At 45.2% G+C, this 12,104-nt stretch overlaps 2 long non-coding RNA genes across 2 annotated transcripts in view; both read right to left on the bottom strand.

The window, feature by feature from the left end:
• Nucleotides 1-12,104, bottom strand: part of LOC123465283 — a 97,954-nt gene that overhangs the window by 80,704 nt on the left and 5,146 nt on the right. The window lies entirely within an intron of this gene.
• On the bottom strand, nucleotides 9,031-10,789 carry LOC123465282. Its single transcript, XR_006640457.1, has 2 exons — nucleotides 10,731-10,789; nucleotides 9,031-9,123 (listed from the first exon to the last, which is right to left on the bottom strand). It is a non-coding gene; the product is annotated as an uncharacterized LOC123465282 (long non-coding RNA).

Raw genomic sequence — 12,104 nt, 5'->3', positions numbered from 1 at the left:
TCAAGGGACATCAGATTTTGCCATTAGTCATTTATTTTTTACAATTACCAGCTAAATTGTCTTAATCAAGGTCATTCTCTTGTATTAAATAAAGAGGAGACTGTTGACGGACAAGCTGTGGAACCGTCACCCGGCCTTGGCCAAGGGCACTGTGGAAGGCACAGCCTCTGGCCCCTTCTATTATGGGGCTGGGGGTGAAGGTCGTGGTGGGACCTGCCTCTGTGAATTCAGTGCATTGTTGTTCGGTCACAGTTGTTGTTCAGGGATGTCCAATTCTTTGCCACCCATGGACTGCAGCACTCCAGGCTTCCCTGTCCTTCACTATCTCCAGGAGTTTACTCAAACTCATGTCCATTGAGTTGGTGATGCCATCCAACCATCTCAGCCTCCACCAGTTTCTAAGGAGAGGAAAGTCAAACTCCAGAACCAATTATAGTTCTCTTCAATATCCAATAAAAATTTGCAATTCTTCATTTTATTCTTCTTTTAAAAATATTTGTTTTTCTGCAAGTGTTCTTATGCTGAGGGGGATCCTGGCTTGCACAGAACAGTCTGGTCACACCTGTTGACCTGCTGTTCCTCGTCCACAGGCTCTCCTTTCACTCTCCAAAGTGTTCTGGCTTGTATACTACTCATGATCACCCTCGTTATAAACACAGTAGACAGATATATAATATTTTCATATATTGGGGTCGCAAAGAGTCGGACACGACTAAGCGATTTCACTTTCACTTTCACTTTTCACTTTCATGCATTGGAGAAGGAAATAGCAATCCACTCCAGTGTTCTTGCCTGGAGAATCCCAGGGATGGGGAGCCTGGTGGGCTTCCATCTATGGGGTCGCACAGAGTTGGACACGACTGAAGCGACTTAGCAGCAGCAGTATGTATGTAATGCTTTAACTTTTGTTTGGAATCATTTTTCTTTAAAAAAAAAATGAAAATGTGGTCTGACTTACTTCTTTCACCTAAAAACCTTTTCCTCCAAGAATTTAACCCACTATAAGTACATTTTACAAGTACTGGGAAGAAAATTTTGAATTCAGTGTCCTCCTAACACAAGATGACACAGAACGTTAGTTAAGCTTGTTATTGTTACAGAGCACATTAATACAGGCACTATTTTTCCTTTTAGGGACTCGTCATCTAAAAGAGGAAATGAGGCAAAATTCTACACATCTGATAACATTTTATGTTAATATTTAAACCTGGGTCCCTCCACTCACAGTATTCTGGGACGGGGGGCAGGGGAGGGGGGTGGAAATCCCTCAAGAAACATAATGAGGCTGTACCACGCAGGGGTGCCTCTGCAGATTCTGGGAAGCACTCCAGTTCCCGCATCCATGTCTCCGTAACCCCATCCATGCCGGAAACGGGACAGCTTGTCTCCTACAGAGCAAACACACAACCTGCATGGAGCAGCCCTTTATCAGACCTTCCCAAAGGGCAGCCAGAACGTTTCACCTTTCCACCTTAGAGGAGCAAGCTCTCCTCCACCTGAGAGGGCGAGGTACCATCTGGGTGCTCGCCTCACAGAAACCAGGCAGTCACTCTACTCAGGGCCCCTGATGTGAGGTCCTGTCTCGTTTACACACTTCAGGGTCAGTGGCTGAAAACAACTCTCCAGCAAACCCCCCTCTGCCTGCCCTGCCCATCTCCTATACACATGACGAGGACTTGAAGAGGTGATGAAACAAAGAAGTCGTGCATGCTAAGTTGCTTTGATCATGTCCAAATCATTGTGACCAAATGGGCTGTAGCCCTTGGGGCTCCTCTGTCCATGCGGCATCCAGGCAAGAACACTGGAGTGGGTTACCATGCCCTCCTCCAGGGGATCTTCCTGAACCCAGGGATCGAACCTTCATCTCTTAACATCTCCTGCATTAGCAGGTAGGTTCTGTGCCACTAACACCACCTGGAAAGCCCACAAAGAAGTCCCTCTACTCCAAACTGTGGTGGTTCCTGCCATAAACAAGGACGCTGACCCCGTGTTGCAAAGCAAGATGATCACTGAACAAAACACATCCCCTGCGCCCCCCAGACTCAGAGGACAAGGCCAGAGGAAGCAACAGGGAATCATAGCGTAGCCCTTGGTTTCCAAACTGCTTCAGATGTGCCCAAATGTCAAGTGAACTAACAACAAAACACACTCACTCCACCTCTTCTATAGACTCAAATATTTTTCAAATAAAGTAAATTGGAAAGTGACAGGCTAATCCAAGTAGATACTGTGTTTGTTTTCCGAGGTGACAGATGAAAACAGAACTATTTTCTTCTTTAAAGGAGGGTCTTAGAATTAGAGCAGAAACAAAAGTAAGTGTCTGAAAAGAGGATGTATTAAATTGTTCTAATCTTTTGTGCATCACTGATCTCCCAAAGAATGAAAGTAGAACAAGAGCCCTTCCTGGTGGCCCTGTGTACTCCATGGACACTCGGCTTCCTCTCACAATCCCCCTGCTCTGTCTAGAACCAGCGTCCTGGGGCTTAAACTGGGCACCATCACCTCAGAGCAGCAGGCCTCAGGCAAGTTTCTCCCTCTGCCCACTAGCTCCCTGACATGTAAGATGCTGACGACAACAGACCTGTCACACAGGCCAAATGCTGAGTCATAAGGGTTGCTGTTGTTATTCTGTCACTAAGTCGCATATGACTCTTTGCAACCCCATGGGCTGCAGCACGCCAGGCTTCCCTGTCCTTCACTATCTCCCAGAGTTTGTCCAAACTCATGTTCATTGAGTCAATCTGCCATCCAACCATCTCAACCTCTGTGGGCCACCTTCTCCTTTTGCCCTCAATCTTTCCCAGCTTCAGGGTCTTTTCCAATGAGTTGGCTCTTCATATCAGGTGGCCAAAGTACTGGAGCTTCAGCTTCAGTATTCTATCCTTCCAATGAATATTCAGGACTGATTTCCTTTAGGACTAACTGGTTTGATCTCCTTGCAGTCCAAGGGACTCTTAAGAGTCTTCTCCAGCACCACAGTTGGAAAGCATCAATTCCTGGACACTCAGCCTTCTTTTTGGTTCAGCTCTCACAACCATACATGATTACTGGAAAAAACCATAGCTTTGATTATGCAGACCTTTGTCGGCAAAGTGGTGCTTTTTAACATGCTGTCTAGGTTTGTCAGAGCTTTTCTTCCAAGGAGCAAGCATCTTTTAATTCCATGGCTGCAGTCACCATCTGCAGTGATTTTGGAACCCAAGAAAATAAAATCTCTATCAACTTGGAAATCAGCTCTAAGCGTGGGATCTGCCCTCCTCTGCTGGTGACTTCGTCTCAAATTATTGGTCTGTTAGTCTTAATGGATCCCAGTCCAAGCTCAATTGCACACATTAAGTTGCCCGAAAAATATCCACATTATCTTCTGGGAGTAAAATGACAGCAAGCTCACTGTTCTGGAAGAGAGACGGGGTGGGAGGAAAGACTTTCTTCTAACCATCCTCAGAAACTGAAAGCAAAATATATAGATCTGTAAGCACCATTCCGGCATCGCTAATAACCCACCTTGGAAGAGAAATTTCTAGTTCCAGGACTGGAGGGTGCAATGATGAGAAATTAATGGATACTCCTGGCCAAAAAGCAAGAGGAGAACTTTTATATTTCCTTTGTTATGTGACCATAATAACAATAAAAGGAGTGGCTGAAAGGTCAGTGGTTTACATTTTCAATCAAAACGAGAGTCTAAGATGGATAGTCACTGAATCCCCAAATGTTCAGATTTTTGTGTAATTTCTTTCCTGTTTTGAGTCTGTCACTAACTGAATCCAAATCACTCACCTTTTATTTCTTGGTGTCTAACATGCATCAGGCAGTCACTGGGTTTTGGAAAAATGCAGTGAACTGAGCAAGCCCTCCCACCAAGTTTTCTCCTTAAAAATAACCTACATCCAGCAGGTCGCACACTGGAAAAACAGTCATAGCAACTGACATTACAAAGTCCACTTCACCCCAGCCTTCCTCCATCTATGAACATTCACCCAGCTTCTCATGCGAATATTCAGGGAAGTAATCTTACCCTCCCATCCCTAAGCAATTCTGTAAATTCTGCCGGGAAAGCACCCTAGAAGTCCCTCCATCTCCGCCCATCTCCACACCCACCTCCCGTCACTTGGACCCCATGATGGCATCCTATGGGGTCCTACCACCTGCACAGTATTCTAGAGACAGCAGCCCACAGGGGCCTCACCCATCACAAAGCAGATCCTGTCACGCCTGCTCACACTCTGCAAAGCCTGCTTGTGGCAAGAAAAAGAGAATGCATGACCCTCAGTGTGGCCTTCCTGGGCTTCTGGCTCTCATGTCCCCTCCCCCGGCAGCCCCTTGTCCACCTGAGCCATGCCCTTCCCGCCCCCTTCACACACACTCATCCTCTTTCCTTGAACTTCTCCCTGCCCTGCCCCTGCCTGGCCAGCAGCTGTCTCATCAGAGATGCTGCTTCTACCCACACACCCAACTTAGGGACTTCTATCAGTCTTTCTCATAACATACTTCAAGTCTATCCTCAGATACTTACATGAGAGATTGCTTTAAGTCTGCCCCCACACCCTTGCTGGGCTGTACCGTCCAGGAAGGCAGGAGTTGTCTGTACTAGTCAACCCACACTCACAGCACACGACTGACACAAAGTGGACTTCCAGCAAAAATGCCTTGTCCCCATTTCAGTTCAGTTCAGTCGCTCAGTTGCGTCCGACTCTGTGTGACCCCATGAATCACAGTACGCCAGGCCTCCTTGTCCATCATCAACTCCCGGAGTTCAGTCAAACTCACATCCATTGAGTCGGTGATGCCATCCAGCCATCTCATCCTCTGTTGTCCCCTTCTCCTCCTGCCCCCAATCCTTCCCAGCATTAGAGTCTTTTCCAATGAGTCAACTCTTCACATAAGATGGTCAAAGTACTGGAGTTTAGGGCTCCAAATAGATGCGGAAACAATGGAAACAGTGACAGACTTTATTTTTTTGGGCTCCAAAATCTGCAGACAGTGACTGCAGCCATGAAATTAAAAGACGCTTGCTCCTTGGAAGAAAAGCTATGACCTACCTAGACAGCATATTAAAAAGCAGACATTACTTTGCCAGTAAAGGTCCGTCAAGGTCCATCTAGTCAAAGCTATGGTTTTTCTAGTAGTCATGTGAGATGTGCGAGTTGGACCATAAAGAAGGCTGAGTGCTGAAGAATTGATGCTTTTGAACTGTGGTACTGGAAAAGAAGAGTCCTTTGGACTGCAAGGAGATCCAACCACTCCATCCTAAAGGAAATCAGTTCTGAATATTCACTGGAAGGACTAATGCAAACTGAAACTCCAATATTTTGGCCACCTGATGCAAAGAGCTGACTCATTGGAAAAGACCCTGATGCTGGGAAAGATTGAAGGTGGGAGGAGAAGGGGACAACAGAGAAGGAGATGGTTGGGTGGCATCACTGAATCAATGGACATGAGTTTGAGCAAGTTCTGGGAGTTGGTGATGGACAGGGAAGCCAGGCATGCTGCAGTCCATGGGGTCGCAAAGAGTTGGACATGACTGAGCAACTGAATGGAACTGCACTCACCTCCCTCAAAAAAGAAAAGAGAGAAAAAACAAGGAGTAATTAGGGAAACCATGATTCAATCTAAAAGCTATTAAAAATAACAAGGTCGTACTGTATAGCACAGGGAACTATATTCAACACCCTGAGATAAACCATAGTGGGAAAGAATATGAAGAAGAATGTATATATGTGCATAATTGAGTCACCTTGATGCACAGCAGAGATTAACACAACATTGTAAATCAACTCCACTTCAATTAAAAAAAAAATTAAAGCTGTCACAATCTCAAAAGCCATAGTAAGAGCTCACACACCAAAATGCTGTGTAAGAAAGTGCCCTGCTGTCCATCTGTCCCAGGGCTTAGTGTGTCCTCTCTGGCCAGGCACCGAGACAACAGAGGTACCACTGCTGCCAGTCCCCCACTCCCCCACCGGGCACCTTCCACACATGTTATCAATCTGTTAGTACCTGTGGCAGCCACTGCACTCTTATCACTTAAAGATCCATTGTCGAAATGGATGCACAAGCCTTCTCCCCAGCGTCCAGGTTCATTAAGAAAACAGCTTACACATGAGCTGAAATCTACTCAACAGGAAGCAGAGCGGTTCAGGGGGTTCCCAGGGCTGGGGGCCCTCCTGCAGTGACTCCACCCAGAAGGTGTACAGAGGCCCGGCGAGCAGAGTGACAGCTCCCATGGGTTCAGGGCAAAGCTTTCATTTTTCCATTGGTCCTGGGGAAAAATGTATTTGCAAAATAAAATAGGGATGTTAGTTGCTCAGTCCTGTCCAACTCTTTGCAACCCCATGGACTGTAGCCCACCAGGCTCCTCTGTCTATGGGATTTCCCAGGCAAGAACACTGGAGTGGGTTGCCATTCCCTTCTCCAGGGGATCCTCCTGACCCAGGGATCAAATCAGGTCTCCTGAACTGCAGACAGATACTTTATCAACTGAGCCACCAGGGAAACCCTCAATATCCCAGAATAGGGATACATTCTTCTAAAATAGGGATACATTATTCTAAATGCTAAAAAAAGAGTATGTTTTTTTAAACAAACAAATGTTCAAAAAAAAAGTCTATGTGTGTGAAGTAATTAGAGTTTTATTTCTTCCTGTTGCTGCTGCTAAGTCGTTTCAGTTGTGTCCGACTCTGTGCGACCCCGTAGACAGCAGCCCACAGGCTCCTCTGTCCCTGGGATTCTCCAGGCAAGAATACTTGAGTGGGGTGCCATTTCCTTCTCCAATGCATGAAAGTGAAAAGTGAAAGTGAAGTTGTTCAGTTGTGCCCGACTCTTAGCAACCCCATGGACTGCGCCTACCAGGCTCCTCCGTCCATGGGATTGTCCAGGCAAGAGTATTGGAGTGGGTTGCCATTGCTTTCTCCGTTATTTCTTCCTAGTGTATCCTAATTCATTGTTTTTGTTTTATTAACTACAATATAATAACTATATTTGTATTAATACTACTACTACTAATAATACTCGTTACATGGGTCCTTTGGAATTACATGAACTGTTTTTTTTTTTAATGGACCTAAAGCATTTTCTTCACTTGGACAGCTGTTCCTACAATATAAACTACCCTCAAAATGTTCACCATGGGCTTTCCTGGTGGCTCAGTGCTAAAGAATCTGCCTGCCAATTTAGGAAACACGGGTTCGATCGCTGGGTTAGGAAGAGCCTCTGGAGAAGAAAATGAAAATCCACTCCAGTACTCTTGCCTCGGAAACCCCATGGACAGAGGAGCCAGGCAGGTAACAGTCCATTGAGTTGCAAAAGAGCTGGATACCAGACTTAGCGACTAACCAACAACAAAAATGTTCATCCATGCTACAAGGAGGAAACGCCCTGTAAACTACAAAACACTATTCAAATGAAAGGAGAGCATGTCTACACCTAACAGAAAAGCAAAACACGACCAAAGGCTCACACTGAGCCTTGCAGCCAACACCACCTCCTCCTAGCCAAGTTGAAATCCATCTTTGCAGTTGGGATGATTCATCTGTACTGACCTAACAAGGAGCTCCCCCTCTGGCTCTGCATGGACTCCCCTGTCACTGGCCGCTTGCTTTCCCTGCATCTGACCCTCCTGGTTTCTCTTGGGGTCTCCTTCACTGGGTGGAACCTCAGCCACCAGGGAGGTAACCACTCCCTCCTCTCTGTGTAATTCACCGTTCCCTCCCCTGCTTTTTACTGTCAACCCCTCCTCCGTGACAGCTGAACACTTCCCGGCCGGCTTTCTCCTGACCCAGCATCAGAGCTCCTCTGTCCAAAGTCACCATCTCAACATCTCTGTGAACGCAGCTTTCTAAACACTGAACCTGGCTGCTACCCTGCTCCCAACTCGCCAACCTGGCTCTCCCGCTGAAAGGTTGTTGTTGAATCACGCTATACACCAGGATTCTTGGCTCCCGGAGGAGAAGAATTCAATCCGGGGCCAGAGACAAGGCTTGATAGCTCAGAGCTTTTGTGTAATAAAGTTTTATTAAAGTATAAAGGAGATAGAGAAAGCTTCTGACATAGGCATCAGAAGGGGGCAGAAAGAGTACCCCCTTGCTAGTCTTCAGCTGGATGTTATATAGTCACTAGCAGTCTGTTAATGAAAGAAAGGAATGTCTTAAAATTTAGAATGGCACCAAATGGTTTATCTTGGGCCATAAAATAATTAACTTGAATCTTAAAGAAGGACAGACCACCATACAAATAGTTTCATTTACATAGATTAGGGGAACAATATCTGAGTATAACATACTGGTTTGTCAAGTAGGTTTTGGGCCAAGAGGCGGAACCGACTTGGAGACAGAGTTTGGGGTAAAGGCGTAGTACATTAGCATAGCTTAAGACAAACATTTCCATAAGAAAAAGGCATTGGTTATCTCTAGTGTCATTATGGCAACACAGTATTTTAAGAGAAACCTCTCTTTAAATTTGTATAGAGAAGGAAAAAAATATTGTTAGTTTGTTTCCTCCTGTCGCTTAAGAGAGATAAAAATGTCTGACACTTGCAGGCTATTTCCTCCATTTGGAGACCCCTGGCCTTCCTATCTGTTACCCTCTCATTCCCCCCTTTTCTTTTAGGAGAATTATGTTGCCTAGGGAAAAGGGGCGTCGTTCTCATTTCATAACTACTTCCGAGCTGACAAGGGGCGTTGTCCCTAAATTGGTGAGGCAACATATTCTCCTAATCCTCATATTGAGGATATCTGATCCAGGGGCCCCAAATAGTAGTCGGAGGAAGCTACAGCAGTAGCAGGAATTTGAGCAACCATTTGTAACTTAAAAGCTTTCATGTGGCTAGAAACAAATCCAGTTATACAATTACAGATGCAGGGAGCAAACAGCAAGAACAAAACAACCAGAATTATTAAAAGTCACATTATGTCCATAGTTAAAGTACAAAGTGTTGCACCAGTCCATTTTAGGGTTGGTAGTTGTCATCAGATGAAGAAGCATCGCATGTGATTGCTGTCGAAGGTATTTACAGACTTGGAGAAAGTCTTTTCCTTGAAGTGGGGATGTCCACCACGGGAAGCCTTTCACTGACGAAGAGGGGAGCGCTCCACAGACCCAGCAGTTTATCCTTTAGATCCTCCCGAGCTGTATGGTTTAAAGTTAGGAATTGAGAACAATCGTGATCAGGTGTTTCATTTTCCTTCTCAGGAAGGAAAGTGGCAGGATTTAAATTTTTACAAACTTTAAGCTTAGTTACTGGTCCTTCTAACAACAATGACTCATACTTAAGAAGCCTACTGTCTGTCATCCAAATATTAACCTTAGAATTTAAGATTCCACTCACATCATGAGAAGTCAGGACAGTAAGCTTTCGTCCATTAATTATTTTTAAAGCTTCAGGTGCTAATAAAGCCGCTGCCCCAATTACTCTTAGGCAGTGGGGCCACCCACGTGAAACTACATCTAATTCTCTGCTTAGATAAGCTACAGGTTGCTGGTGAGGCCCTCGGGGTTGTGTCAAAACTCTCAATGCCACACCTTTTCTTTCAGTGACAAACAAATTAAATTCTGACCCTGTGGGCAAGCTCAGAGCTGGAGCTTGCAGGAGAGCAGTCTGAAGAACCTTAAAAGCCTTTTGAGTTTCTGGAGACCAAACCAGTTTGTCGGTTTGGGCCTGCTGAGTTTCAGCTATAAGTTTATATAAAGGCCGGGCAAGTTCCCCGTAACCCGGAATCCAAATGCGACAGTAACCTGTGATTCCCAAAAATCCTCTCAATTGTCTTAAAGTCATAGGTAGGGGGTGATTTAGTATAGGTTTAATTCTCTCAGGGCCTATGGCCCTAGTCCCTTCTGATATGATTAGGCCCAGATATCTAACCGATTGTTGACAAAGCTGAGCCTTTTCTCTTGATGCCTTGTAACCACAGTCCGCCAGAAAGTTTAAGAAATCTTCAGAGGCTCGCGAACAAGCTTACTCTGTCTCAGCACAGAGCAAAATATCATCTACATATTGTAACACCACTGTTTCAGAGCTATTAAAGTTTTGTAGATCTCGTGACAAACTTTGTCCGAATAAGTGAGGACTATCACGAAATCTCTGGGGCAAAACTGTCCAGGTTAATTGAGAAGCTGGCTGCGTAGGGTCTTCAAAGGCAAATAGGAATTGACTTTCTTCCGCCAAAGGTACTGAATAGAAGGCATCTTTTAAATCAATTACTGAGAAATATTTGGCCCGTTCAGGAATTTCAGACAATAGAGTATAAGGATTAGGCACTACGGGGTGTAAAGGAACTACAGCCTCATTTATTATTCGTAAATCTTGAACTAGTCTCCATTTACCATTCGATTTCTTTATACCCAAAATAGGAGTGTTGCAAGGACTGTTACAGGAAATTAATAGTCCCTGTTCCTTTAAATTTTCAATGATGGGTTTTAACCCTTCCTTAACTTCAGGTTTCAGTGGATACTGCTTCTTATGTGGAAATACGTGCGGGTCTTTGAGCTTAACAACTACAGGAATAGCATTTTGAGCTCGACCCACAGATTTTCCATCCGCCCATACTCTAGGATTTACATTTTGTTCAACTAAAGGGAGAGAAAGGGAGGGCTCCATATTCATGAAAACAGAGGCATGGACCTTGCTCAGTATATCCCTTCCCAAGAGGGGTGAGGGAGATTCTGGCACAATCAGAAACTCGTGTGAAAACAGCACAGAATCTCAGTTGCAAGATAAAGAATAACTGAAATAATACCTTTTGGCTCGTCCAGACAGTCCCATTACGGAAGCGGATCGGGAAGAAAGTGGGCCAGGGGCTTCAGTGAGCACAGAATAAGTTGCCCCAGTATCTAAAAGGAAATCGACGGATTGGCCCCCCACAACTATTAATACCCGGGGTTCCTCAGGTGTAATTAGGACGGGAGCTTGTGTGGGGACCCCCGGGCACCTTCAGTCCTGATTGTCTTGAGAGTCCGACCCGGGAGACCTACGCCTCTGGGGGCAGTCTCTCTTCCAGTGTGGTCCTTTGCAGACCGGACATGGAGCCGGGGGCGGCTTAGATGCCTGAGGGCAATCCCGCTTGAGGTGCCCCTCCTTTCCACAGTAGTAGCAAGCCCATCTGTTTTCACCTGGGCCCCTCTGGGCACTTTTCTCAGGCTGTTTAAGAACGTTTTTCATAGCCATGGCGAAGGCTTCCGCCTTTTCCTTTGTCTTTTTTTGCCTTTTTTTCTTTTCCTCATATTCCCTACCATAATAGACTGTCTGAGCCAGTTGTAACAGAGTATCTAAAGACTGATTTGGTCCATACGCCTGTTTTAATAGCTTACAGCGGATATCTGGAGCCGACTGAGTGAGAAATCTATCCTTTAAGATCACTTTTCCCTCTTCACTTTCGGGATCAATCTCAGTGAATCTGCGAAGGCCTTCTCTCAGTCTATCTAGGAATTTACCAGGAGCTTCTTTTTCCTCCTGTTCTATATCTGCCAATTTGCCATAGTTTAAAGGCTTAGAACGTGCCTGTCTAAGTCCTTCAAGAATACATCTAACAAAATGATTTTGATCCCATCTTTTTTTAGCTGTGTTGTAGTCTCAGTCTGGTTCTATAGTTGGGACCGCCTGATTCTCAGTGGGGAGGGCCGCTATCTCGTTCTCCCTCTTCTCTACTGATTCATTACCAAGCCATTCATCTCCATAAGCAACCGCTTTTCCCAAAACTCGAGTCTTTGACTCGGGAGTCAGCGTTTGTCTCAAGATATACATCACATCCTTCCAAGTGAGGTCATAAAGCAGAGTAACACCTTTAAAAGCTCTAATATATTTTTCTGGGTCATCTAAATAGTCTCCCAGATCCTCCTTGATTCTTTGTATTTCTTGATAAGAGAAAGGCTTATTAACTCTCACAGACTGATTATTTCTCCCGGTGGGTGTTTCATAAAGAGGCAACAGCTTTTGTGGCTGTTCCTCAGTCTCTCTGGCTGCTCTGCGCATATGATCCCAGGGATAGATTGGAGAAACCTGTTTTTCTTCTTCTCTTAGTCTCCTGTCCTCTATCTCATCTCTTACTTCGATGGTCTGAGTTTCTACTGAAACCAGAGTAGTCTGAGGTCGTACTGAGACAGGAGTTGTTTGG

This window comes from Bubalus bubalis, chromosome 22 (assembly GCF_019923935.1).
Source record: "Bubalus bubalis isolate 160015118507 breed Murrah chromosome 22, NDDB_SH_1, whole genome shotgun sequence".
NCBI lineage: Eukaryota > Metazoa > Chordata > Mammalia > Artiodactyla > Bovidae > Bubalus > Bubalus bubalis.
This window is presented reverse-complemented; position numbering and strand designations above follow the sequence as displayed.